At 43.8% G+C, this 24,612-nt stretch overlaps 1 protein-coding gene across 3 annotated transcripts in view; it reads left to right on the forward strand.

Annotated features, from left to right (window-relative positions):
* Positions 1–6,203: 6,203 nt before the first annotated feature.
* The window catches only part of GPD2 (glycerol-3-phosphate dehydrogenase 2), a 141,015-nt gene continuing 122,606 nt past the window's right edge, over positions 6,204–24,612 (forward strand). For 2 of the 3 annotated variants that reach the window (XM_049106404.1, XM_025471152.3), the window contains exon 1: positions 6,923–7,015. The gene's annotated coding sequence lies outside the window, so the exon portion shown is untranslated. Of the gene's footprint in view, positions 6,341–6,922; positions 7,016–24,612 lie in introns of those variants that run through there. The other variant, XM_049106406.1, reaches the window with a different exon arrangement.

The raw sequence follows: 24,612 nt of genomic DNA on the forward strand, positions 1-24,612 counted from the left end.
AGGCTGCTGAATTAAGACACCACATGCTCATTTTAAAGCTAATCATGCACAGACACGAGCCCTGACCACTGCTCTTGTTGTTCTATTATTGCTGTTTAGGTTTATTCCTTTTTTTTTTTAAAAAAAAATTACATTATAACATTACAACCAGTGGTTGAGTTTATTCGAATCACTGCTGAGATCCAAGCCATTTCCAGGTTATGTAACAGGTATTCAGATGTGGAACTGAACAAATCTCTGGTTTCTCAGTCTGCTTACCCTTGGCTCAGCTGCCTCTCACTGAATCACCACCAGATTTACCCCGAAGAACCCAATATTCCATTTTGGTTCAGCTTCCACATCAGAACCTAATACTTATTCATGTTCTCTGCATGAGTTTCTTGGGACATTTCTGTTTACCCACAACCTTCCTGCAGCTATTAAATAGGAGGCTGTGTTCCAGAGTCAACATTATTCAATTTACATCATCAACATCAAGCTTGTTTTCAGCGGTGCTGTGTCCTAGGAACCCAGTGGATGCCTGCCTAAGAAAGGAGCTCACATTTCCTTTACCCTCAAGGCCTTTAAATCTAAGTAAGTTTCCTGGTGCCACTTTATATTGATGCTTTAAAAATTTATTTAAAAAATACTTTCCCAGATTCTTATAAAGCAGAAATAAAACTTAAAGTACCCATTTAAAAGTATATTTAGGATTTTTATTTCATCTTTTCAAGGATCATATATTCACCTCATTCTTGATCCTAACTCTTTGAGAATCACTGACATGGGAAGATTTTCCTGTAGGCTATTTTTAGAAGTCTCTAATTCTTCTTTTAAAAATTCAAATAACAACTAGGCAGAGGTCTACGAAATTGCAAAGCTTCATCATCACTGCTCTGGTCCCGTTTAAGGATTTGATTTAAGATTTTTGTGACCAGAATTTTTTTTTTAAGATTTTATGTATTTGGGATCCCTGGGTGGCGCATCGGTTTGGCGCCTGCCTTTGGCCCAGGGCGCGATCCTGGAGTTCCAGGATCGAATCCCACGTCGGGCTCCCGGTGCATGGAGCCTGCTTCTCCCTCTGCCTATGTCTCTGCCTCTCTCTCTCTCTCTCTGTGTGTGACTATCATAAATAAATAAAAATTAAAAAAAAAAGAAAGTAGCAAAAAAAAAAAGATTTTATGTATTTATTCATGAGAAACAGTGAGAGAGACAGAGAGAGAGACAGAGACACAGGCAGAGGGAGAAGCAGTGAGCCCAATGGGGACTCGATCCCAGGTCTGCAGGATCGCGTCCTGGGCTGAAGGCGGATGCTCAACCTGGCAGCCCTGTGGCTGGCATTGTTCATCTTTTAGAAACTCTGTATCAGTTTTTTTGTTCTTTGTAAGTCGTAAACTTGTGGTCTTTGTTTAATATTTGGTTATCTTCTTAAGATAACTAAGAAGATTGTAACTATTGTAACAAGGCATAGGATTATAGGTACACCCAGTACTTCCCATATTATGTACAGGACACATAGTCCCCAATTTACGATGGTTTGACCTAATGATTTTTTTTTTCGTTGCCGTGGTGCAAAAGCGGTAAGCCTTCATTAGAAACCCTGCTTTGGATTTTGAATTTGGATTTTCCTCGGACCAGTGGCCTGTGTCGGGCCCTCCCGACGCCGGCGGGGCTCCGGGCTGCGCCACGGTTGTGCTTAGGCTACCCTGTGTTTCTCCTTCAGTACAGTACCCAACGCATTACTGGAGATTTTTGACGTTTTATTGTAAAATGAGCTTTGCGATGGATGATTCTGCCCAACTGTAGGCTAATGTGAGTGTTGCTAGCACGTCTAAGGTAGATTAGGCCAAGCTGTGTTTTGTGGGTTAGGCATATTACGTACATTTTATTTATTTATTTATTTATTTATTTATTTATTTATTTATTTATTTATTTATTTATTTATTTATGATAGTCACAGAGAGAGAGAGAGAGAGAGGCAGAGACACAGGCAGAGGGAGAAGCAGGCTCCATGCACCGGGAGCCTGACATGGGATTCGATCCCAGGTCTCCAGGATCGCGCCCTGGGCCAAAGGCAGGCGCCAAACCGCTGCGCCACCCAGGGATCCCCATATTACGTACATTTTCAACGTATGATACTTGCCCACCTATGATGAGTTTGAGACATCGCCCCACCATAAGTCAAGAGGTACTGTACTAAAATAAGGTAACTGAAGAAAAATGTGAGCATACACAGCCATCAGAGCTCAGAATAGAGGGGTCTGGCCCAATTTTATTTTTATTCATTCATTCATTCATCCATTCATTCATTCATTTATAAAAAGGTTTTATTCATTCATTAGAAACCCAGAGAGAGAGAGGCAGAGACACAGGCAGAGAGAGAAGCAGGCTCCCCGCAGGAAGTCTGATACAGGACTCCATCCCAGGACTCCCGGATCAGGCCCTGAGGCAAAGGCAGATGCTCAACCGCTGAGCCACCCGGGCACCCCGTGGCCCGATTTTAGACCAAGAGTCAGAATGCCTCTGATTTATACTCTTAGGGAAGGGAAATGAAATTGGTGATACTTTTGTTGACAACCTATACGTCAGGCCTTTTATATATATTATCCAACTCGATCCCGGGGTGGCCATTTGCTAGCTGTGTTATCTTGTGCATGTTACTTACCAATTTTGTGCTTCAACTTCCCCATTTTTGTGAAACAAAATAAAATCAAGAAGCAAAAAATCCAGAGTTATTTTGAGGATTAAAGATTGTATGGACCTTGTTAAGCCTGGGGCCTGGCACAGAGTGAACACTGTGTGAAGGTGCCCTATTATGCAAAGTTCTCAGAGACTAGAGAACTTAGGTTAAAGAACTTAGAAGAGGGTGCACTTGAAGCCCATCCACTGTTCTCTATACCAAGTAGTTTCTCATTTTAATCTTGGTGCTATGTTTGGCTAATCCTGTAACCTTAGGTAAGTTACTTAATATTACAGGGCCTTGGTTTCATCCTTTGTAAAACAAAAAAAGTGTGGGAGTTGGTAACATTTATGGACCCTTTCAATCCTTATATTCCATAAATATTATTATGAACATTGGTGACCAGTCAACACTTGGGGAAAATTTATTTCTCTCTAGAAACGGGCAGGGACTAAAACAGTCGACCCTTGGCATATGGTAAATGGTCATGAAAGGTGCATGGTAGTATCATCAATGGAAGGTTCCCCCCATGTTGTTGGGGAAAGTTCACCATCAGCAGTGGTGTTTAACATGTCTTAGCAGCAGGTAGGCTACTCTCCAGGCTTGGGAAAAGGAACAACTTGCTCATTTTGTTATACTAATATATGGGAAATAATCTAAATTCATCTGATAACACTACAAATGCAAGATAAATTAATGGTGGGCAAATTCAGGCTTTGGTAAGACAGGAATGATTGAAGAAGGGACAGCTTTTCAGATTTTGGTAGCCATATGAGACTGAAAACCCATGGCAGTCCTGAAGTTTTCTTAGGCACACAAGAAAAGAGGTGACACCAAAGTTATTTGACACCCTCAATCTGAAAGACGGTAAACATTATTTCATTCCAAATGCTGAGTCATGCTTATGATGACAAGGAGAAACACTTAAGACTCTAACTTTCCTGAGATACTGGTCTTTAGTAGATGCTTTCTGCTGAAATAAATACTTTGTGTTTTTAAATTGCTTATGGTAAGTGCTTCCCCTCCTACACCCTAAGTTTTTCCCTTTTTAGCCTTCAGCCTGTTTATTTCATTTTGTTTTAATTCCATGAGGAAAAAGAAGCTGTAGCAAGTGTATGTGTGTAGGCAAGACTTTTTAAAACATGTATATTGTTTGTGGATTTAATGTAATATTTAATCTGAAGAATATTCCTAAATTAATGACTATCCCCCTTTTGCCCCAAATTATCTTAATGGTAAAAAGAAATTGCTTAATAAAAAAGAAATTGCTTAAGCATATAGGAAGTTATACTCCTGTTAGATGGCCTAATCAGCAACCAAACTTCCACTGGAATTCCAAGACAAAGGAACAGAAAAAGGCAGGGAGCTACTTTAGTTTTAGGGTGTTATGTACAAGGCTAAAAGGAACAATTTATTTTAATATTGTATTCCTTCTAGAACGTATTGATGGAATAAGTAGGGAATAATTTTTGGTTTTGTAAGTTTCTGTGGGTTTTACATGTATATATATTTAAAGATTTTATTTGTTTTCATGAGAGACAGAGAGAGAGGCAGAGACAGAGGCAGATGGAGAAGCAGGTTCCCGGGAGGGAGCCCCACACTGGACTCGATCCCAGGACCCCAGGGTCACCCCCTGAGCCAAAGGCAGAGACTCAACCACGGAGCCATCCAAGTGTCCCAGTTTCTGTGGGTTTTAAAGAAGAAACTTACTCCTGCATTTTGAAATTATCTAGTGCTTATCTTTCAAACTTCACAATATTTTTTTTTTACACTTTGATCTTGAACAAGTGGATGCCTAATTTAAGCTTATACTGAATAGTGACAAATTATCGTGTTTAATGCAGTAATTGGAAGTAACTTTTATAACAACTTTCTATTTTTATTTTTTAAAATATTTTATTTATTTATTCCTGAGAGACACAGAGAGAGGCAGAGACACAGGTAGAGGGAGAAGCACACCCCTGAAGCGAGAATCCAACCCTGGACTCACTGAGCCACCCAGGCATCCCAACAATTTTCTATTTTTAAGTTATTTTCCAAGGGTGTAGTTGAGATTACATATGTGTACAGAGGATGGGGAAGTGGAGACAGGTGGCTTAGAGAAAGAAGACCCAGAGTACACGGTAGGCTCATCATGGTAAGTTTCTTCTCTCCTCCCCTAAGCCCTCTCATACATACCTTTTCCTTTGATGCCTTTCCTGAATTCCACCAGATGTCTAGTGTCCTTCTGCTTTGGGCCCCAGTTTTGGAAAATGAAATCATGTGTGATGCTCCTGACTCTTCTTAGCTCCTCAAACTCCTCTACCTTCTCCCTTGTTCTGTTCCATCAAGGCCTGACTTGGGTTTAGACCATTATGGACGGTCATGGGTTTTTGAGAACTGAATCCCTACTGGCTTGTTAGCTATCAAGGTAACCAGGATTTGTGGGTAAGAGAAACAGTAGACATAATAGGTTCCGGAACAAATTGTTCACCTAAACGTTCATTTCAAATCAATAAATACTTGTGAAACATCTATTATGTTATAGGCACTGTGCTAGGCCCTGGAGTAGAAAAGTAAATAGGTAGTCTCCATTTTCCAAGACCTGAAATGTTCTCAGAGAATTAGTGGGAAGGACAGACAGGACTAGCACCTCAATTCAACCAGAGGATTCCTCTTCTGTGTAAAATGTTGTGCTTCTAGATAAATGTTTGGGATTTGAAAAACTGTGAAAGCATTGGTTTATGACAGGGATTCTCATTAGAATCACCCGAGGCAGCTTATAAACCATTCAGGAGCTTTAGTGTGCAAGAGAATCACTGGAAGGGCTCGTTAAATCAGAGCCCGGCACCAACCCAACCCGAGTTAGGAACCAAGTAGTTGGGAGTGGAGCTGAGAACTTGTATTTCTAAGTTCTTAGGTGATGCGTCGGGCTGCTGGCTCCCTTGGCTGCCCTTCGAGAGCCAGTTTTAAAATGTAAGGATTTCCATGTTCCATTTGCAGAGTGATTCAGTTGGTGTGGGAGTGGGGACCTGGGACAGATCTTTTTAATGCTCTCCTTCCCATTCTAAGATGTACCCAAGTTTGAGAACCACTGGATTGTCCGCTGGATAGACTGGTTTCCCGAAGTTATGAATTTGAGACCCAGTGAATCTGCGCCCTCCTTTACGTCCATTACAATGGTTCTGCTGCATTTAAAGTTCTGAGTAAGCGACTTCATCAGTAACTGGCTGACAAGAACCCACCATTGCGATCCACTGCGATTTGGGTTCAAACTAATTTGGGTGCCTTCCCTTTGGAAAGGCCTTATTTTGCAAATAAGGTTTTGCAAAACTCCCAGAGGTTGTGGGTGGAGAGGTCTTGGAGAAATGGGGTCCGTTTGAACCCCATCCGCGCCCTCCCTGGGTGCACCTGGGCTTGCCTAGACACTTGCGGTTCCCGGTGAGCTGGGCATGCTCAGTGGGCAGGGGCGGCTTTAGGGGTGCATCTGCGAGGCCGGCCCCCACCTGGGTGAGGCTGGGCCGCGGCCGGCGCGGGCCTCCCACCTCCGGGCGCTCGGGCCGGGCCTCCGGGCGGCTCCCCCGCCAGGTCCGCCAGGTCGCCGGCCCCCCCCACCCCGTGGGCTCGCGGCGTTTCTAGGCCCAGGGAGGCCCCTGTGCTGACGGGGGAAGCCACGTGCGGGGGCGGGCGACGCGGCCTCAGGTGAGCAGGCCCGCCCGCGTGCAGGAGGCCGAGCGGCTCCGCTCTCCCCGGCGGGGGAGGCCGCGGGGGGAGGGGAGGGGGGCAGGGAAGGGGGGAGGGGAGGGGAGCGGCGAGGGGGGCAGGGAAGGGGAGGCCGAGGGGGGAGAGGAGGGGAGGCCGCGGGGGGGGGCGGGAGGGGGGAGGCCGGCGGGGGGGGCGGGGAGGGCCGCGGGGGGCGGGGAGGGGAGCGGCGAGGGGGGAGGGGAGGGCATGCCGCGGGGGGAGGAGGGAGGAGGGAGGATGGGGAGGCCGCGGAGGGGGGCGGGGAGGGCCGCGGCGGGCAAGAGGCCGGCCGGGGGGTGGGCGGCGGGGGGAGGGGCGGGGGGAGGGGTGAGGAGGGCGGGGGCGACCCGACCCGTGCGCCCTGGTCCCCGGCGCGGGCTGTCGGGCCTGGGCTGCGGGCGGGGGGGCGGGGCGCGGGGACCCGGGGCCCGCGGGCCGCTGGCGACGCCGCAGGCCGGGCCCCGCCTCCGCTTCCGCGTCCCGCGGGCCGGGCGGGGTCGGGGCGGGGTCGGGGCCGGGCGGGGTCGGGGCGGGGGCGGCGGGGCGGGGCGCGGGGCGCGGGGAGCGGAGACTCCGCCCCGCCGGAGGGACGGAGCGCGCCGCGGAGCCCTAGCGCCGGAGGAGCGAGCTGAGGTGTGTGCTTCCTGGGGCCCGGCCGGGGTCGCGGCTGGCGCCCCTGGTGCCCCGGGCGGGGCGGCGGGGGCGGCGGGGGGCCGCCCGAGGAGGGCCCGGCCGGGGGCTCCGGCCCGCTGCAGCCGGGGGGGCGGGGGTGCAGCTGATTGAAAGTTTGCGGCAAAGTCTGGGCTCGTGCCTGCGGCTCGTCCGCGGGGCGCCGGCGCTCCCCTCCGGGCGAGGAGGGTCCTGGAGCGGAGCTGCGGCCCCGAGGGCCCCCGCGGAGCACCTTCGCAGCCCCGGGGACCGAGGTGTTCGCGGGGGAACCCGGGGCGCCCCCCCCCCCCCCCAGCGCGCCCTCCCGCCGCCCGGCTGCGGAGCCCGGGGCACTACCTTAGGGACGCCGCCCTGGGGCCGCTGTCGGCCCGCCGGCCCGTGGTGTAGCCTCGGGACTCAGGAACTCTCTTCCGTGGACAGGTGGGGGAGGAAGGTGCTCACAGGGTCGGTGGCTTTAGACGAAACTTCCAGCCCTGCCCACGGTCTGCGCTTATTCCTGGGCTGCTCGGGGCCAGGCTCGGCCGGCGCAGGGCCCTGGGCTTGGGGGAGCTTTGGGATGCGGATGTGGAAAGCCCTGTGTTCTCATGAGACTACAAGTTACAGCACTCCCTTCGTTTGTAAAATCCAACTTTTCAAGTAAAGCGGCATTATCTTCGTAAAAGATAAAAGATGGAATTTTAGGTTTGACCGACAGCAGAGGTGGAGCTGTCCATTCTGACACAGTCACTTTGTAAAGAGATTCTGAGCTGCACGAAAGCTCTACTTTTTTCTCGCTCTGATTTTCGTTTTCTTTTAGAGAAAGAGAGCGAGAGGTCATGGGAGGGGCAGACGGAGAGGGAAAGAGAATCTTAAGCAACCTCCAGGCCTGGCCGTGAGTCAGACTCGGGGCGCACAGTCACAACCCTGAGGTGACCTGAGCCAGACGCGTAGCCCACTGAGCCACCCGGGTGCCCCCCTCTCTCTAATTTATTAAAAGATGTGTTGGGGGCTCAGTAATTGACCAGAGGCCTACAGTTACCAATTGTCACGGGTTTTACCCTTTAGTTCTAATCTAATCTCATAAAAGTTATTTAAAAAGATTTGACTCTCAATGTAAGTAGACCACACTGGCAAACTATTATGACTCCGAAATGGTTCTGTTGGGTTGTTTTCTGTCTTTCAGCAATAGAATGTAAATTCCATGGGAAGGGTTGGTCTGCTTCACCCGTATTTCTATTTCTAATGCTAAGAGTGGTGACAAGCTTGTAGTAAGTGCTCAATAAACATTTTCTCAGTGAATGACTGAACTGTGGGACAAACTCCAGCTGAGTGTAGTCAGGGGAAGAGAATAAGATAACACTTTGGCCTTAGGTAACCTATTCAAACTCACTGAGCCTCAGTTGTCTCATTAGCAAAATACAGGTAATGATGTATGATACAGCACATGTAAAATTGCTAGTGATGTACCTGCTAGGTAGTAGACTTCAAAATACTAACTTCCTTCCTTGTCTATTTTTCTTTTTATATTCAAAACAGAAAGATTTGGGCAAAGAATAGATGATTTAGCTCCTGCAGGTTGTGCATGAATTATCCAGGCATGATCTCCTTTATTTTGGTGCATGTGATTGAGGGGGAAGGTGGTTAGTGACAAGCCCTTATTACAGATGGAAACCATTTCCAGATAAGTATCCAATTTCTCCTTTTTTTTTTTTTAAGATTTATTTATTAGAGAGAGAGTGTGCACACGTGCATGCGTGCAGGAGTAGGAGGGGCATTGGGTCAGAGAATCCCAAGCAGACCATGCTGAGTGCAGAGCACTATGTGGGGCTCCATCTCATGACCCTGAGATCATGACCTGATCCAAAACCAAGAGTCAGATGCTTAACCAACTATGCCACCCAGGCACCCCTTTCCTTTTTATTTTTTAATTACTTAAAAACAAATTTTTTTTAAAGACTTCATTTATTCATCAGATCGAGCTCCACATTGGGTTCCACACTCAGTCAGGAGTCTGCTTGAGATTCTTTCTCTCCCTCTGCCACTCCTTGTACTCTCTCTCCTTCTCTCAAATAAATAAACAAATCTTAAAAAAAAAACAAAAGAAAATACATTCAACCGTGAACAATATGGATTTGAATTCTGAGGGTCCACTTATATGTAGGTTTTTTTTTTTTTTTTTTAAGATTTTATTTCTTTGAGAGGGTGTGAGCCAGAGAGAGAACACAGGCATGAGGAGTGGTACAGGCAGAGGGAAAGCAGGCTCCCCCATGGAGGAGGGAGCCTGATGTGTGGGGCTCTATCCTAGGACCTTGGGATCACGACCTGAGCCTAAGGCAGACCCTTAACCTACTGGACCACCCAGGTCCAAACTCTCCTGTGGAGTGTTTTCAATAAATATAGTTCAGCACTGTAAATGTATTTTCCCTTCCTTATGATTTTTTTATTTTAATTTTTAAAATTTATTTATTTGACAGAGCTCAAGCACAAGCAGGGGGAGCGGCAGGGAGAGGGAGAAGCAGACTGCCCGCTGAGCAGAGCCTGATGGCGGTTCGATCCCAGGACTCTGAATGCAGCCGCTTAACTGACTGAGCCACCCAGGCGCCCCTTATGATTTTCTTAATAACATTTTCTATTCTCTAGATTATAGATTACTTTATTATAATATAGTATATAATATAACGTATGATATATGTGTTAATCAGCTCTTTATGTTATCAGTAAAGCTTCTGGTCAACAGTAGGCTATTAGTAATTAAGTTTTTGGGGAATCAAAAATTATATGTGGATTTTCAGCTCTGCAGGGGTTCAGCACTCCAGCCCCTGCGTTGTTCAAAGGTCAAGTGTATATTTAACACTTGGCTTCTTGAATGAAGTTTTCTGTAGGCTTGTGTAGCATTACATAGTAGCAAGTGCTAGAAAAAGAGAAAGTATGGTTGTCTTGCTTTTGAGAGAGTTGGGAGTTTATCTAACAAGGTAAAACAATTAGGGACCAGCATAAGATCTTGCATAATCATATAGCCATTGGTAGAATAATGGCTTTAACTGTGTGGATATACCGGGGAGATGTTAATTTGGGCTCGAGTGGTTGAGACAGTTTGTGGTGAAAAAACACAAAGCTATAGTTTCTGGAGGATCACAGCAAGAGGAGGTCATCATTGTATCAAAAATGTTTGCTGTTTTGTATTTCAGTGCATTAAAAAGCCAGCACAATCCTATGCTTTCAAAAATGAACTTTCTGTGGAAATGTATTAAAAACTTAAGTAAAATTCTGTATATGCACTAAATATTACTTTTCACTGTATCTCTGAAGTTTTAAAGCTCAGGATTGGAGTTAGAAATTGTAACGCTCCATTTTTGACGCTTTTAACACACTTCTGTAAAAATGTATCTATCACATGGCCTGTTACTTTATCCAGTTGTGTGTAGTGGGATATATTTTTCATCTGATGTTTCTGGGGAAAATTAGTCATTATGTGTGGGACCCCCATACCTGGCTAATTTTAGGATTGTTATTTTTGGAGATAGGGAAGGAGTGAGTGAAACTATCTGAGAAGATTATTGATGTGTTTCTAGATGCTCATCCAAATACTTAGATGATTCCATCAGGACTTAACACCTTAAGAAACCGTAGGGGTTGTGTTGCAGAGGACAAAGCTGCTAATGAAGGGCATGTTCTACATTTCCTTGTTGACGTGATGGGGGAGAGAAATGGGGAGGGAGAGATGATCAGATTCAACTTCAATGAGAAAGACTAGGGCTAGGTGGCTGCAAGCCAAGACATCTAGCAACTTCAGAGAAGATCTCTTCCTGTAGTATCTGACCAGGGATTGATCTCAGGAAGTTTTAAGGAAAAGGAAATGTAGGGGCTGATGGTTTGCATGCCTGAGGATGTTTAGGTACTGAGTGTGGTCAGAGTTTGTCCAGAACTCTAATTTTGTGTTCTGACATGATTGTGACCATGGGTTTTTTTGTTTTTGTTTTTGTTTTTCTTGTTTTCCAGGATTTTAAAATTTTGTTGGAGGTTTTTATAGGATCTTTGTGTTAAACGTTTCTTCCTGGGTTGTATCTGTGCTCTTCTTTTCCATTTTTTAGTTGACATTTTTATGTTGGTTCTCTCAAAATCAGAGTTCTGATTTATGCAGCAGATAAGACACGGTTTCTGATTTTAATTAGGTCAAGCTGTGTTTTTTGTTGGATCACTAAAATTAGTGAGAAAAAACTAATAGAAAATATTTCCCTCCTAACAAAAAATTTATTGTGACGTACGTATTAACAAAATTTTAAAACATTACTTGGGAATATTAAAATTTTTTTTCTGGCAAAATTGTTACTGATTTACTTAATTTTTTAATAGTGAGATCTGGGTACCTGGTGGCTCAGTCAGTAAGCATCCAGCTTTGGTTTTGGCTCAGGTCTTGATCTGGTGATCTTTGGATCCAGCGCCATCTGAGGCAGGCTCTGTGCTCAGTGGGGAGTCTGCTTCTCTCTCTGCCCCTCCCCTGCTCATGCTCTTCTCTTTCACTCTCTCTAAAATAAATAATTCTTTAAAAATTTTTAAAAAATAGTGAGATTTGTTAACGTGTGGATGCTTTGTAAGTAATGTCTTTAATTTAGATTTTTCAAACTTCCTATTCTTTAAATAGTGATGTGTCCTCTGTGGGAGCTCATATTTGATTACCCACTTACATCCCACTATAAAAAGGTTTTATAGAGGGGAAAGCATACCCCACAAACCAAAACAAAGAGGTTGTTTTCTGAAAACGAGTTTTCTAGAATTTGCTACTATCAAATGAGATGGCCTCCCAGAATGACTTGGTGACTTATGCTTAGAAAGCTTTATTACTGACCTTGAAGCCACCAGTGGTCACTTAAGTCAGATGGTTATATGCAACAGAAACAAGTGTATTTGGAGAGTGATGAAAATAATAAGGTTGGCATGTTAGGTTTTCAGAAGCCATTTTCCGTTGTTTAAACTGGATAAATAAAGGGTGTTTGTTTCATTGTGGTAGTGTCAAAACCACTTCGATCATAACACTTTCTGCTCTACTCTTCTGTGGGCTACTCTGACCTATTGGATCAAGTTCCAAATATTTGTCTTTGAATTCATAGACCTCTCTAGTCGTGCTCCAGTAACAAGGTTGCATCCTGATCTTCCCTGTGATCCAGCCACACTGGACTACTTGGGATTCCCTACTTCTATCTTACTCTTACTGCTGCCTCTCTACCAATATTGTTCCTTCTACTTCACCTTTCTGAAATCCTATGAATCCCTGGATGTCCTGACCACTAGCTACCAGTTGCGTGCTGCTTTCCCAAACTGCTTCAGTTAGAAGTGTTTTGTACATTTCCTAAATCCTTCAACTACTCTTTTTATGCCACTCTAAAGTCTCTCATTTCCAGCCCTATAAGCTAATTATTTGAAAACATGTATCATTCCCTTTTCTGCAGATCATGCAGGGAAGGGCTGGATCTTACGCAACTTTATAGATTTCACATGCTAGGCCAAATGCCTTGTGTGTGGGGAACATGTAATAAATAGTTTTGAATAAATGATTGCCTTATGTTACTTCCCTTATCCTTTAGTTACTCAGGAAGCATGTGACAGAAAAGGGTTGGTTATGATTAGACAGCAGATAACATAGGCAGGTGCATTGCAGGTAATCAGATGAACTGGGTACATTAAGTTTTCTCTTTTCCAGGCCTCCCCTTTTTCTTTACAGGTTTGGCACTTTCAAAAGCCCAAAATACTGAATTTAGGAGGAGGAAAGGAAAGCACTGCAGGTGACGCAAAGTTACGAAAGCAATCCCCAAAGGAAAGGAGGGGAGGAACGTGCAAAGGAGGAGGTTATTTATATTTAGTAGCCACTGAGGGCTCCCCTCTTTTCATCAATTTCTCTCTTCTCTCCCGCCTGCCCACCTAATCCAGTCTCTCAGAATAGAATCTGGAAAATTAATTTATAAAGAGATGATTGATAACATTAACCTGTCACCTTATCAGAAGTGTCTGGATTCTGAAGGGACAAAACCTTGACTGTCATTTATGTAAAGCTAAGAGAAGGAGCCTCTGGGGAGGACCGTGTCCCTGAGCATCCCCGCAGTCACTGTACAGCCACTTGAGCGGGGCTTTGGTCAGTTTCTGCACCTTTCAGTGTCTGCCTCTGTGAAAGGAGGTAGATTGCATGAATTTTAAGCCCATAAAAGCATGGGATATTTTAGTACTCTTGTCCTGCCTAAAGTTAGGCCAGTCTTGTTCATTGGATTCTGTTTACTCCTCTGGGCCTACCTTTGCCTCTTCCCCAGATTTGGAATCTCCTTACTCCCAGTGTCTACAGACGTAGCTTTCATATGCGGAGGATGCTGCATTCTCTGCCGCGCCCTCCTGGCTTATGCTCAAAGGATCTGTTATAACAAGTGTATTTTCATTTCCTTCTCTCATCGTGTTTGCTAGTATTAACCCTTTTCCCTCATCCTAGCACATCATTAAGTACCTGGGATATTTATTTTAAAAAATATAGATTCACAATTGTAAATAGGAAAGAGCTTAGAGATCTAACCCAACTCTGTCTTTTTTATTATGAATAACAATTAATAATGACAAGGATCATTTATTGAGCAATCACCATTTCCTAGGCACTGTGCTAAGCACTTGGCTTGCATTATTTCATATAGCAACAGTGAACTGTTATATCAGCAGGGAAACACAGTTCCAGAGAACTTAAGTGACTCACTCAAAGCCGCATAGTCATTTCCTGGTATGACTGAAACTCTCTTGAAAACTGTAAAGAAAGAATAGAATCAAGGGATAATCCTTCCAGGATTTCTGTAATGTATTTCCTGCTTTTTGCTGCTTTGGATCCCACTGCTTGACTCATTGAACTTTGCCTTTTAACACTTCCACTTCCTAATGTTTTACCCTGTGGTTTCAGCAGTTTTCACCAGCGATGCTGCACTTGGTCAGACATCGAATGCATGGCACAGCATGGCTGCCTAAAATGATATTCTTTTTTTTTTTTATCTAACTTCTAGGAACCTGTGACATTGTTAAAATCTTTAGTGTTAATGGGTGTGGGAACAACCTGCGACCTGGTGCTAATCTGCTTTTCCCTCTCTTGCACCTGGGTTTGTGAATGCTACTGGGAAAATGAACACAATCATGCATATTGGAGGTCCATACGAATTCATGTCCTCCAGTATCAGCCAGGAGGCAGTTCTTTTACCTGTGTTTAGACAGCACCTTTTCCCATTTTCTGCCATAGTTTTTACCAACCTTTAGCATTATCTCTGAGCCTTTTACCTGACTTGTGCATTTTTTTGTGCTGGAGTGCCATGGCATTTCAATACTTTATTAGAAATTATATAATGTTCAAGAATAAATCTGATTTAAATACATAGAAAATATGCAAAGTTATTTGGCTGCTTATTCATTCATTCATTTGGTTATATTTGCCAGATATTCTTAAGCATCAAATATTTCCAGATTCAAAACCAAGTCCTGTTATTTTTCAGTATTTCAAGCCATTTTCCTATGTGTATTTCTGTCTGAGGATAAAATGCATTTTATAGTTCCAACTGAGCTGATGAGATTTACATTTTAAAATTTATTTATTATATTTAAATTCAGTTACTTAACATATAGTGTAGTATTGGTTTCAGGAGTAGAATTTAGTGGTTCATCACTTACATATAACACCCAGTGCCCATCACAACAAGTGCCCACCTTAATACCTATCACCCATCTAGTGCATCCCCCGACCACCTCCCTCCATCAACCTACAGTCTGTTCTCTATAGTTAAGAGTGTCTTATGGTTTGCCTCCTTCTCTGTTTTTATCTTATTTTTCCTTCCCTTCCCCTATGTTCATCTGTTTTGTTTCTTAAATTCCACATGAGTGAAACCATATGATACACGTCTTTCTCTGACTGATTTATTTCACTTAGCATAATACACTCTAGTTCTATCCATGTCATTGCAAATGGCAAGATTTCATTCTTTTTGATGGTTGAGTAATAGTCTGTTGTAGATATACACCACATCTGCTTTATCCACTCATCAATTGTTGGATATTTGGGATCTTCCCGTAATTTGGCTATTGTTGATAATACTGCTATAGACATCAGGGTGCATGTGCCTCTTCCAATCAGCACTTTTGTATCCTTTGGATAAATACCTACTGGTGCAATTGCTGGGTCATAGAGTAATTCTATGTTTAACTTTTTGAGGACCCTCCATGCTGTTTTCCAGAGTGGCTGCACCAGTTTACATTCCCGCCAGCAACACAAAAGGGTTTCCCTTTCTCCATATCCTCACTAACATCTTTGTTTCCTGAGTTGTTAATTTTAGCCATTCTGACAGGTGTGAGATGGTATCTCACCGTGGTTTGGATTTGTATTTCCCTGATGATGAGTGAGGTTGAGCATCTTTTCATGTGTCTGTTGGCCATCTGGATGTCTTCTTTGGAAAAGTGTCTATTCATGTCATCTGCCCATTTTTAAACTGGATTGTTTGTTTTTGTGGTGTTGACTTTGATAAATTCTTTATAGAATTTTGATACTAACCTTTTATCAGATACTAACCTTTTATGATAGTAAACTTTTATGTCATTTGTGTATATCTTCTCCCATTTGGTTGGTTGCCTTTAGTTTTGTTGACTTTCCTTTGCTGTGCAGAAGCTTTTTGTCTTGATGAAGTCCTGAGAGTTCATTTTTGCTTTTATTTCTCTTGCCTCCAGAGACTTGTGCATTTCTTTATCAGATGATTGTTAGTGGTTTGGGTAAACTAAACTGTTGGAAGGATCTGAGAGTACATAAAAGCACATACATGACAGATGTTTATTTCTTGATCATATCATAGTTTTGATTGGTGAATAACTTTGCTCCACTTGATGATTTAGACACCCTGGAACCTTTCATTGACTCTGCCATTCCTTAGGGCTTTGTTTTAAACTTTATCCAGTTAGTGGAAGGAGATAGAGAAGTATCTCCATTTTTTAAACACTTAGTCTTGCAATGAATGTATCACTTCCTCGCACATACCATTGGCCAGAAATCAGATGCATAGTCATACTTATCAGCCAAGGGAGATTGGAAAATGTAGTGTATCTGGGAGCAGAAGAGATTGTGAGTTTTGGGTGAAGATAGCTGTTCCCTTCACAGTGCTTTGCATCCTATATACTGAGAAAACAAAGATAAGAGATAATCATGTCAACCTGTAATATTTTGGTCTTCATTATTAACTACCAAGTTAGAGGTAGAGTTATTCAAATTTGGGGCTTTCACCAATACTGAGATCTCCCATTCCTTTAGCTACCTTTCTCTATGAAATTTCTCTATTTTTGGGATGCTGGGGTGGCATAGAGATTGAGCATCTGCCTTCGCCTCAGGGCATGATCCCAGAGTCCTCAGATGGAGTCCTGCATTGGGCTCCCTCGCGGAAGTCTGCTTCTTCCTCTGCCTTTGTCCCTGCCCTTCTTTCTGTGTCTCTCATGAATAAATAAATAAGATCTTTAAAAAAAAAAAAAGATTTTCTCCATTTTCATCTGTATTTTAAATATTTAGAAGAATGCTCAAGATTCTCCCATCACAAAACAAACAAGACCAAAACTATTCCCTTACCCTGTATTCCCCTCTAGCTACATGCTCACTTTCTTCTCTTTCAAGGTATGTTTCTCCAAAATATATTGTGTATATTGGTTTTCTATTTCCTCACCTTCCATTCACTCCACAGCTGTTGGAAATTGGGCTTGTCCCTTAGAAGAATCTGTTATTGTATGATTATTGGTGTCCCCCTGACTGGCGAATCAATGGGACCTTGTTACTTGAAATGTCTGTGATTCTGCTCATTCCCTCCTTTGTGAAGTTTAACTTTCACTAGGCTAGTATGACACCTTGTTTCTCCTTTGGAAAAATAGGTTCTTCACCTTAATATTGGAATTCTTGGGCCTGTCCATGGTCTTCTCACTGTAGAAGCTCTCTGCACCACCAAGGTTATTCATATCCCTGATTTTGGGAATTCCCAAATCACCATCTCCAACCAGACCTCTTCCCTGAGTTCAGACTCAGTAGACATTTCTACTTGGATGTCCCACGGTCAGGACAGGACTCATCATCTCTCTCCACCCTCATGCTAATGCTGTTTCTCCTCTCATTGAATTGGCACCATCATCCTTTCTCCCCATCTATATCATCCATTCATTTGTTAAATTTATCACTCACCTAATATATGTCAGGCATTTTTTCTACAAGTTAAGATTACAGTGGTGTATAAAACAGGTACAGTCTTTGGTTTGTAGAGTTTCATTTGGGGAGGGAGGGAAAGGAAGAAAATAATAACGATTAAATAAAGAAGAGAGATATCAGATGATGAGAACTATGTGGTTGTTTTGAATTTGGGTGGCTTGGGAAGGAAGAGCTGACATTTGAGCTGGGTCCTGAGTGACCAGAAAGAGTTAGCTGTCCAAAGATAAGGAGCAGAGCATTCCAGGCTAAGAAGATAGCTGGTGCCAAAATTCTAATTGTATTCTTGATGAATTTGTTGGGCAGAAGAAGGTAAATAAACCTGAAACCTAATGGACGAGAGTGAGAGGTGTCTGTATTAGTTATGTGTATCTACTGTTACAAATTATAGCAAACTCATTAGCTTAAAACAACAGAACTTTGGGCTGCCTGGCTGGCTCAGTCATTTAGGCCTCAGACTCTTGGTTTTGGCCCAGGTCGTGATCTCTTGGGATGTGGGATCAAGCCCCTCATTCGGCTCCCTACTCGTCAGGAAATCTGTTTGACAGTCTCTCCCTCTGTCCCTCCCTTCACATGCATGCTGTCTCTCGCACGCACTCTCTCAAATAAGTAAATACAATCTTTAAATCTTTAAAAATACCCCAAAACCCAGAAATTTATTCTCTCTTAGTTCAGGAGACCAGAAGTCCAAAATCAGAATCACTGGTCTGAAATCAGGGTGTTGGCAGGTTATGCTCCCTTCTGAGATTCTAGGAGGGATATGTTCCTTTTTAACAGCTGCAGGTGACTCTAGGCATTCAGTGGCTTGTGGCTGCATCCCTGTGATCTCTGCCTCTGTGGTCACATTGCCTTCTCTTCTACATGTGTCAAATCTCCCTTTGCGTCTTCTTATGAAGGTATATGTGACTGCATTTGAAAGGTACCCTAATAATTCAGGATAATTTATCTATCTCAAGATCTATTTTTTTTTGGAAGTGGGAGGGGCTAAGGGAGAGGAAGAGGGAGAATCTTAAGCAGGCTCCACACCCAGTGCAGAGCCTGACTCTGGGCTCGATCTCACCACCCAAAAATCATGCCCTAACCCAAAATCAAGAGTCACACACTTAACCCAACGGAATCTGATGCTACCTCCAAGTAGATAGTAACAGAATTGGCTGATGTTGTGTGTAAGGTATGTATATGGAGAAAAGGGTGCCGTTGGAGCACTGTGTTAGTCAGAAGAGAAGAAGGAGTTGCCGGTGGGATAGGAGGGAATCAGGAGAGTGTGGTATCCCTGAAGTTAAGAGTTCAAAATGTTTTTAAAAGAGTTGTTTCTACTGTGTCAGTTAATAGAAATTGCATTTTGTAAAATTAGGCCATTTGTGATTTTGACAATTTGACATACAGTTTAAGTAGTGCGAGGCTGTGACAAACTTATTGAATGGAGTTGTAAGCAGAGACAACATTTACAGATGACTCTTTCACAAATTTTTGTTGTGAAGAGATGCAGAGGGATGGAAAAGTTCTTGGAAGGAGATACTGGCTAGGGAAGGGTTTGTTAGGACCAGAGAGTAATAGAATGAGTTTAAGTAGAGAGGAGATGATAGAATGATTAAGTAGAGAGGAAAAGCTGATGAAGACAGCAGAGAATTCTGGATAATTGTCAGAGTACAATTCCTGAAGAGCCAGGAAGGAAGGAGATCCAGGGCTCAAATGAAGAGGTTAGTCCTTATTAGCAACAGGGACATTTAGAAAGGACTGTAGAAAGAATGTGAATAGCCAGACACAAACTCCTTGGGGTCCAAATTAAACCAAAGACAACGGAACGGAAATTTAGGGACAAAACAGGGACATTTAGGAAGGACAGAAAGAATGGGTAGAGAGGCTGATATGTGGTGGTTTGGGTGGTGGGAAGTTCTTATTAGAATGGCTTCTCCTTTCCTAATGAAGTGTGATGATGTTGGGGTGGAGAGAGGTAAAACAGAATTTGGAAAAGGAGAGACTTGAAATAGCTATTTTGAAACATCCTGGGGAAATATAGTAGAATTGCCAATCAGTGTAGGTTGCCCATTAGAGATTTGCAGCCATGAATTTAAATTGAGGCTAGTTGGGGTTGTGTTTTTTTCCCCGGGCAGTTTCTTCAGCTGTTAGGTGGAGGTATGGAGCAGGAAGATAGTTGGGCTTAACCAACTTGAGGATTTGCCAGGTAAGAATCTGGAAGAGAGAGGAATGGGTGCTTTCAAGAGAGAGGTTCCAGTGAAGGACCTTGACCCTAAGCTGGGCAGGAAGAGACATGAGGTTGTAACTAATAGTGGAAAAAATTGAAGGGTCAATGGACTGGAAAGCCAGATGATGCCAGGAAGATTTTAGAATGGAAATAACCAGAGTAGATGAGCTGGAGAAAGAGAAGGTAGTGTTTATGCTGTGGGATGCTTGAAGCTGACATCTCCAAGCTGGTGCACGTACTCGTGATGCTGGTATCAGAGGTTCTGACAGTGGGGGTGGTGGCCGAGGTGGAATCCGAGAGATCGCCACACCTGTGGTGATGTAGGAACCTCCTCCTACAGAGTAGGAGTAGATGCAGAAGAAAGCAAGAATGAGAACACTTCTGTTTGGAAAGGAAATGGCCAGGTGCTTAGGTCATCAGTGAATGAAGGAAGCTGCAGTAGATGGCGGAGCCACAGCAAGAAGGGATGATGGGTGGAAAGGTCTAAAGACATGAACTTCAGAGTAGGTAAGATTTGAAACAGGATAGGGAAGTTGGAAGGTGAACTGGACAGACATTGACTTCATCTCCAGGCTGGGGGACTTTTGTGATTGGATCAGAGCTGTTACTCAGAGTCTACGACTCACATAGAATGGGCATAATATTTGCAAGCCTTTGGTCTGCAGCAACCTCCTGGGAAGACTTTTGGGGAGATAGATTCTAACTCTTTCATCGCTTAATCATTGGAAGGTCCCAAGAAAGGGGCCAGTTATTACCCAGGTCAAGGGTGTTTTGCTATTTTACGGATGGGCACAGCCGTCCCTGTTCACAGTGGCAGGACATCAGACTAAGTGTGGAGTATTAACAGGGTCCCCTTGACGAGGTGCTAGGAAGATGGTGTTCATTGGCTTCAGCCTTCACAATTCAGGTTAAATCTTGCCTTCTCTGTGTTTTTAGAACATTCAGAGAATGGGACATCGTGGAGTTTGCTGAGGGTAGAGTTTGAGTTCTAGAGGACAGATGTGCTGAGAAGGTGAGAAATGGGGCAGATTGGACTTCGGGTGGTGAGCAGGGTAGAGAGGATTGTGGAGCATGCTGGGATTGGTCCCAGGGGTGTCTTGGGCGAGGCTGGGTGCCGACTGCGTGTCGTGGGTGAGCAAAGGCCTCAGAGTATCTGTAGGGCATCTCCTGATGGCTCAGTGGCCAATTGGAGCACAAAGGCCTCCTTGGGAGTTGCTCACAAGCGGCCAGAAGCATCAGGTGCTCGGAGGGTGTCTCGAAGCCCAGATGGTGGTGTAGTCCCTGGGGAAGTGGTAGGAGCTAAGGGGAGCTGCTCCTGGCGGCAGTCAGCTCAGCAATCTTTCCTCCAAAACATATGTAGGTGTTTTCCGCTCCATTGTCACGGTCTTTGGTTTAATTTGGACCCCAAGGAGTTTGTGTCTGGGTATTCACATCCGTCTCCTGACTTCCCTGCTCCCAGACTTCTGTCCTTTTTAGTGTGTCTCCAAACACTGCTTCAGGGACCGTGGAATGGAGAGTGGTCTTTGATATTCAAATGTGATTCCCATCTAATCCTACTAGGAATGTTGTCAAGGATTAATGTAACCTGTATAAGTCGACAGGCACAGTCTTTATAACGGAGGCGGCAGCCAAGAACTACGCTCCAGAGCCTTCCTTGGCAATCTGTTGCCTCCTGGACAAAAGCCAAAAATCCTTTGAGCTCCAGAGATGCCCTCCTGCTTGCCGTGTGGTCTGCTCACCTCCTCACCTGATTCCCGCACGCTGGCCTCGGCTCCAGCCGTACTGCACCCCCTTATTCTTGAGAATACAGTAGTCACTCATACCGCCGTGTCTTCGCTCGTGTTTACCTTGGACCCTGTGAACCTTCAGCACTTGAGTTAATTATTGCTTCCTCTACAAACCTGCCCTGATGATGTTCCCTACCATGGGTGATTACTCCCTAGCCCCTTGTCCAAACCTTATTTGTATCACTTTTATTGTTTTAGAATCTTCTCTAAGCTATGAGTTCCTTAATGGCAGAAGCTATAAATTATTCATTTTTTCTTTACTCACAGTTTAATACAGGAGGTGCCCAATGAATGTTGGTTGAATAAGTGAAAATTCAATACATATTTGAGTTTACATATTGCCTTTCTGTTGTGAGATCCACATTATAGTTTCTGTATCCTCATTTTCTTTACTTCAGCAACGGAGGCAAATTTTCTGAGGAAGCAGAAGATGAATGCAGAAGAAAGTTGGTGACCGTGTAGTTAGTTAGGATGGGAGGCAGATGTAATCCTGTGTTCTTTTTCTTTTATGCAGTGAATTTGATTTATTTAAGTTATCCGGTGGTTTTGCTCACTACGATCATTGTCTTACACTGAGTTGTAATTATTATTATTTTTTTGGTTACACACAGAGGAATACAAACATCAGACAAATGCCATTTTGTGGTAGTGTTGCAGCATGATTGGTCAGGCGGTTTCCAGTGCCCGCTTGCACCTGGGTGACTGGTCTGTGGAGCCTTTTGAAACCTTGGTTAAAATGCCCAGTTCTTTTTAGGTCTCTTCAAACCTTGCTTTCCTTCATTGTACACAAACTGATTAATTATACGTAACAAAGAACTGAGAGAATGTAAAGCAGACGTGAACAGTAAGAGGCTAGTGAGAGAAGGGTAGGAAGGGCACATGTGATGTGTGAAACAAGGTGGTAGGGGTGTCACTCCTTAGTGTAGATGGGTAGGAAGAGTGGCCAGGGAGGGCAGAGGGGCATAGGATGGTGGTGGAGGAGTCTGGGGGGGGGGGAGGAATGGCGGGGAGGCTGTGGGCATGGGTAAACGTATTTTAAGGGATGCAGTGGACTGTTGGGCACGGCTGACATGCATTGAATGAATGACCAAAAGAGACTGACCCTTGTTCCCAGGTTATTGCTGTGAGATTAACCAAAGTCTTAGTACAGATTTTTACATCCTGAGAGCCAGGCATCATCCGAGAAGGGATACATTCTTGAGAAATATCTTTATTCTTTGAAAAAATATTGACTCAGTTAATTGTTTTAATAGCATTTTGTTTTATATTAGTATTTTCTCTAAGGTAGATGGTGTTCTGGGTTTGTGATAGGGCCAGAAAGCAATTTTTCACTCTCTCTGAACTAAAAATAAATATGAAGCATTCTGAATAGAGGAAAAAACAAAAAACAAACCACTGTGGTGGGTTAAAGTTGTCCCAGTGACTTGGGTTGACTCAGGCCACAAACCTTTGATCAAGCCTCTTTATGGGGAATGTTTTCAATGCATCAACTGAACCACTAGAGATAACTGTAAGAACACTGGACTCCACGTGATTGGAGCCTGATTGAAAGTGAAAGAGCCTCTGCTTCCCTGTGGCCTCTGCAGCAGGTAACCCTTGGCCTGGAATTAGATCCGCGTTAGGTGTTAGGCTTTATAGCGTTTTATTTTTGAGAGAACACTCCACAGATATCAGTATACCTTCTATTTGAGGGCACATTTATTTTGGGAAGAGATGCTAGAGAGATGCCAGAAGAGGCCTGTCTACAGTGTTTTCAGGGAAGCAACAGGATTCATTTCCCTAATGTGTGAGTCTTAAGTGTGCTTGCTTGGTCAGAGTCAAGTGTTGCTTAGGCTACAGCAGGGTTATGACCCCATGTGGTGGGCTGTTTCTGTCCTCTTCTCTAACCTGTCACCCCAATTTGGCCCTGCACATGTGGGAGCCCCTTGTAGGTGCTCAGTAATATTATGTATTAGCAAGTGAGGGTTGTTGATCATACATGTATTTTTACATCTCTTACATATATTTCTCATACCGTATTTTTATATTTATATTATCTCAAATTCTCAATCTAACTTAGATGAGATTTTTATGGATGAGAAGGCTGAGGCTCACCATCAGACACACAGCTAGTAAGTGGCATAGTTGAAATTCAGATCAATGCTGTCTGTCTCTGATGGCCCTGATTCCAACTGCCTTCTTTTTTTTTTTTTTTTTGTTAAGATTTTATTTATTTATTCATGAGAGAGAGAATGAGAGGCAGAGACACAGGCAGAGGAGAAGCAGGCTCCATGCAGGGAGCCCGATGTGGGACTTGATCCCAGGTCTCCAGGATCACGCCCTGGGCTGAAGGCGGCGCTAAACCGCTGAGCCACCCAGGGATCCCCCCAACTGCCTTCTGCAGAGAATATTCTCCTGACCGGTCAGTGATAGCATTTGAATATGCCGGGGACAGCACCCTGTTGCTAGAAGGACACAGAGCATTAGCAGTGTTCCTACATGTGACCACTGAATTGTGACAGAGTAGGGGCAAGTGGGGATGGTTGGCCCCTGTCGGTCGCCTCTCTGTGTCTGTGGCCTTCCTTTAGGGCTTGGCACAGTGGAGCCCCCCACTGGGTGTGCTGTTGGCTGAAGACAGTTGGCTCTGATGGAGTTGAACCCTAGGGCACACCAAGTTCCAACAAGTTGGATCAGCTTTGCGTCATTGGTTTGATTAGTTGTTGGGACTTCTGGTTGTGTTAAACTTTAAATCCCTGAGAGGATGTAATGTGAAATAACTAAAAATTCAAGACTAGTTTTGGTGTAGTTTAACTCAGGCTTAAATAGTTATGGTGTCAGATGTTCAAGGCAGATTCATTCTAGTTAGAGTGGAGACTTCTTCAGAGTAGGGTAGATAATCCAGTGACATTTTCCAGTTTTTGCTTCAAGATTCCAAATAAATTGTAAAGATGAAGCATCCTTTTTCTTTCTTTTGTGGGTCTTTTACTCTAGTTCATTAAAAATGAGGAAAGGTGTGTTAACAGGAAAATCACTCAAGTAATGGTCAGATGATATGGGATTTAGTCAAATATCAGCTGCCTGCCTGGTGCTCTTTCAAGTTTCTTCCTCTCTCCCTCCCTTTCTTCCTTTAACTTCTCTCTCTCTCATATACATACGCACAGTTTTATTTCTCAGCAGAAGAATAATATATGCACATCTTAGAAATTTTAAAAATGATGCGCATAAGGAAGAAAATAAAAATGATGTGTAACCCTCCCATTCAGAGATGAGAATTTAAACATTTTTGGGCATATCCTTCTAGTCTTTGTACATGTGTGTCTGTGTGTGTGTATGTGCATGCATACTCATATACTTTGTTTACACACATATACTTTATTTT

Source organism: Canis lupus, chromosome 36 (assembly GCF_003254725.2).
Source record: "Canis lupus dingo isolate Sandy chromosome 36, ASM325472v2, whole genome shotgun sequence".
Taxonomy (NCBI): Eukaryota; Metazoa; Chordata; class Mammalia; order Carnivora; family Canidae; genus Canis; species Canis lupus.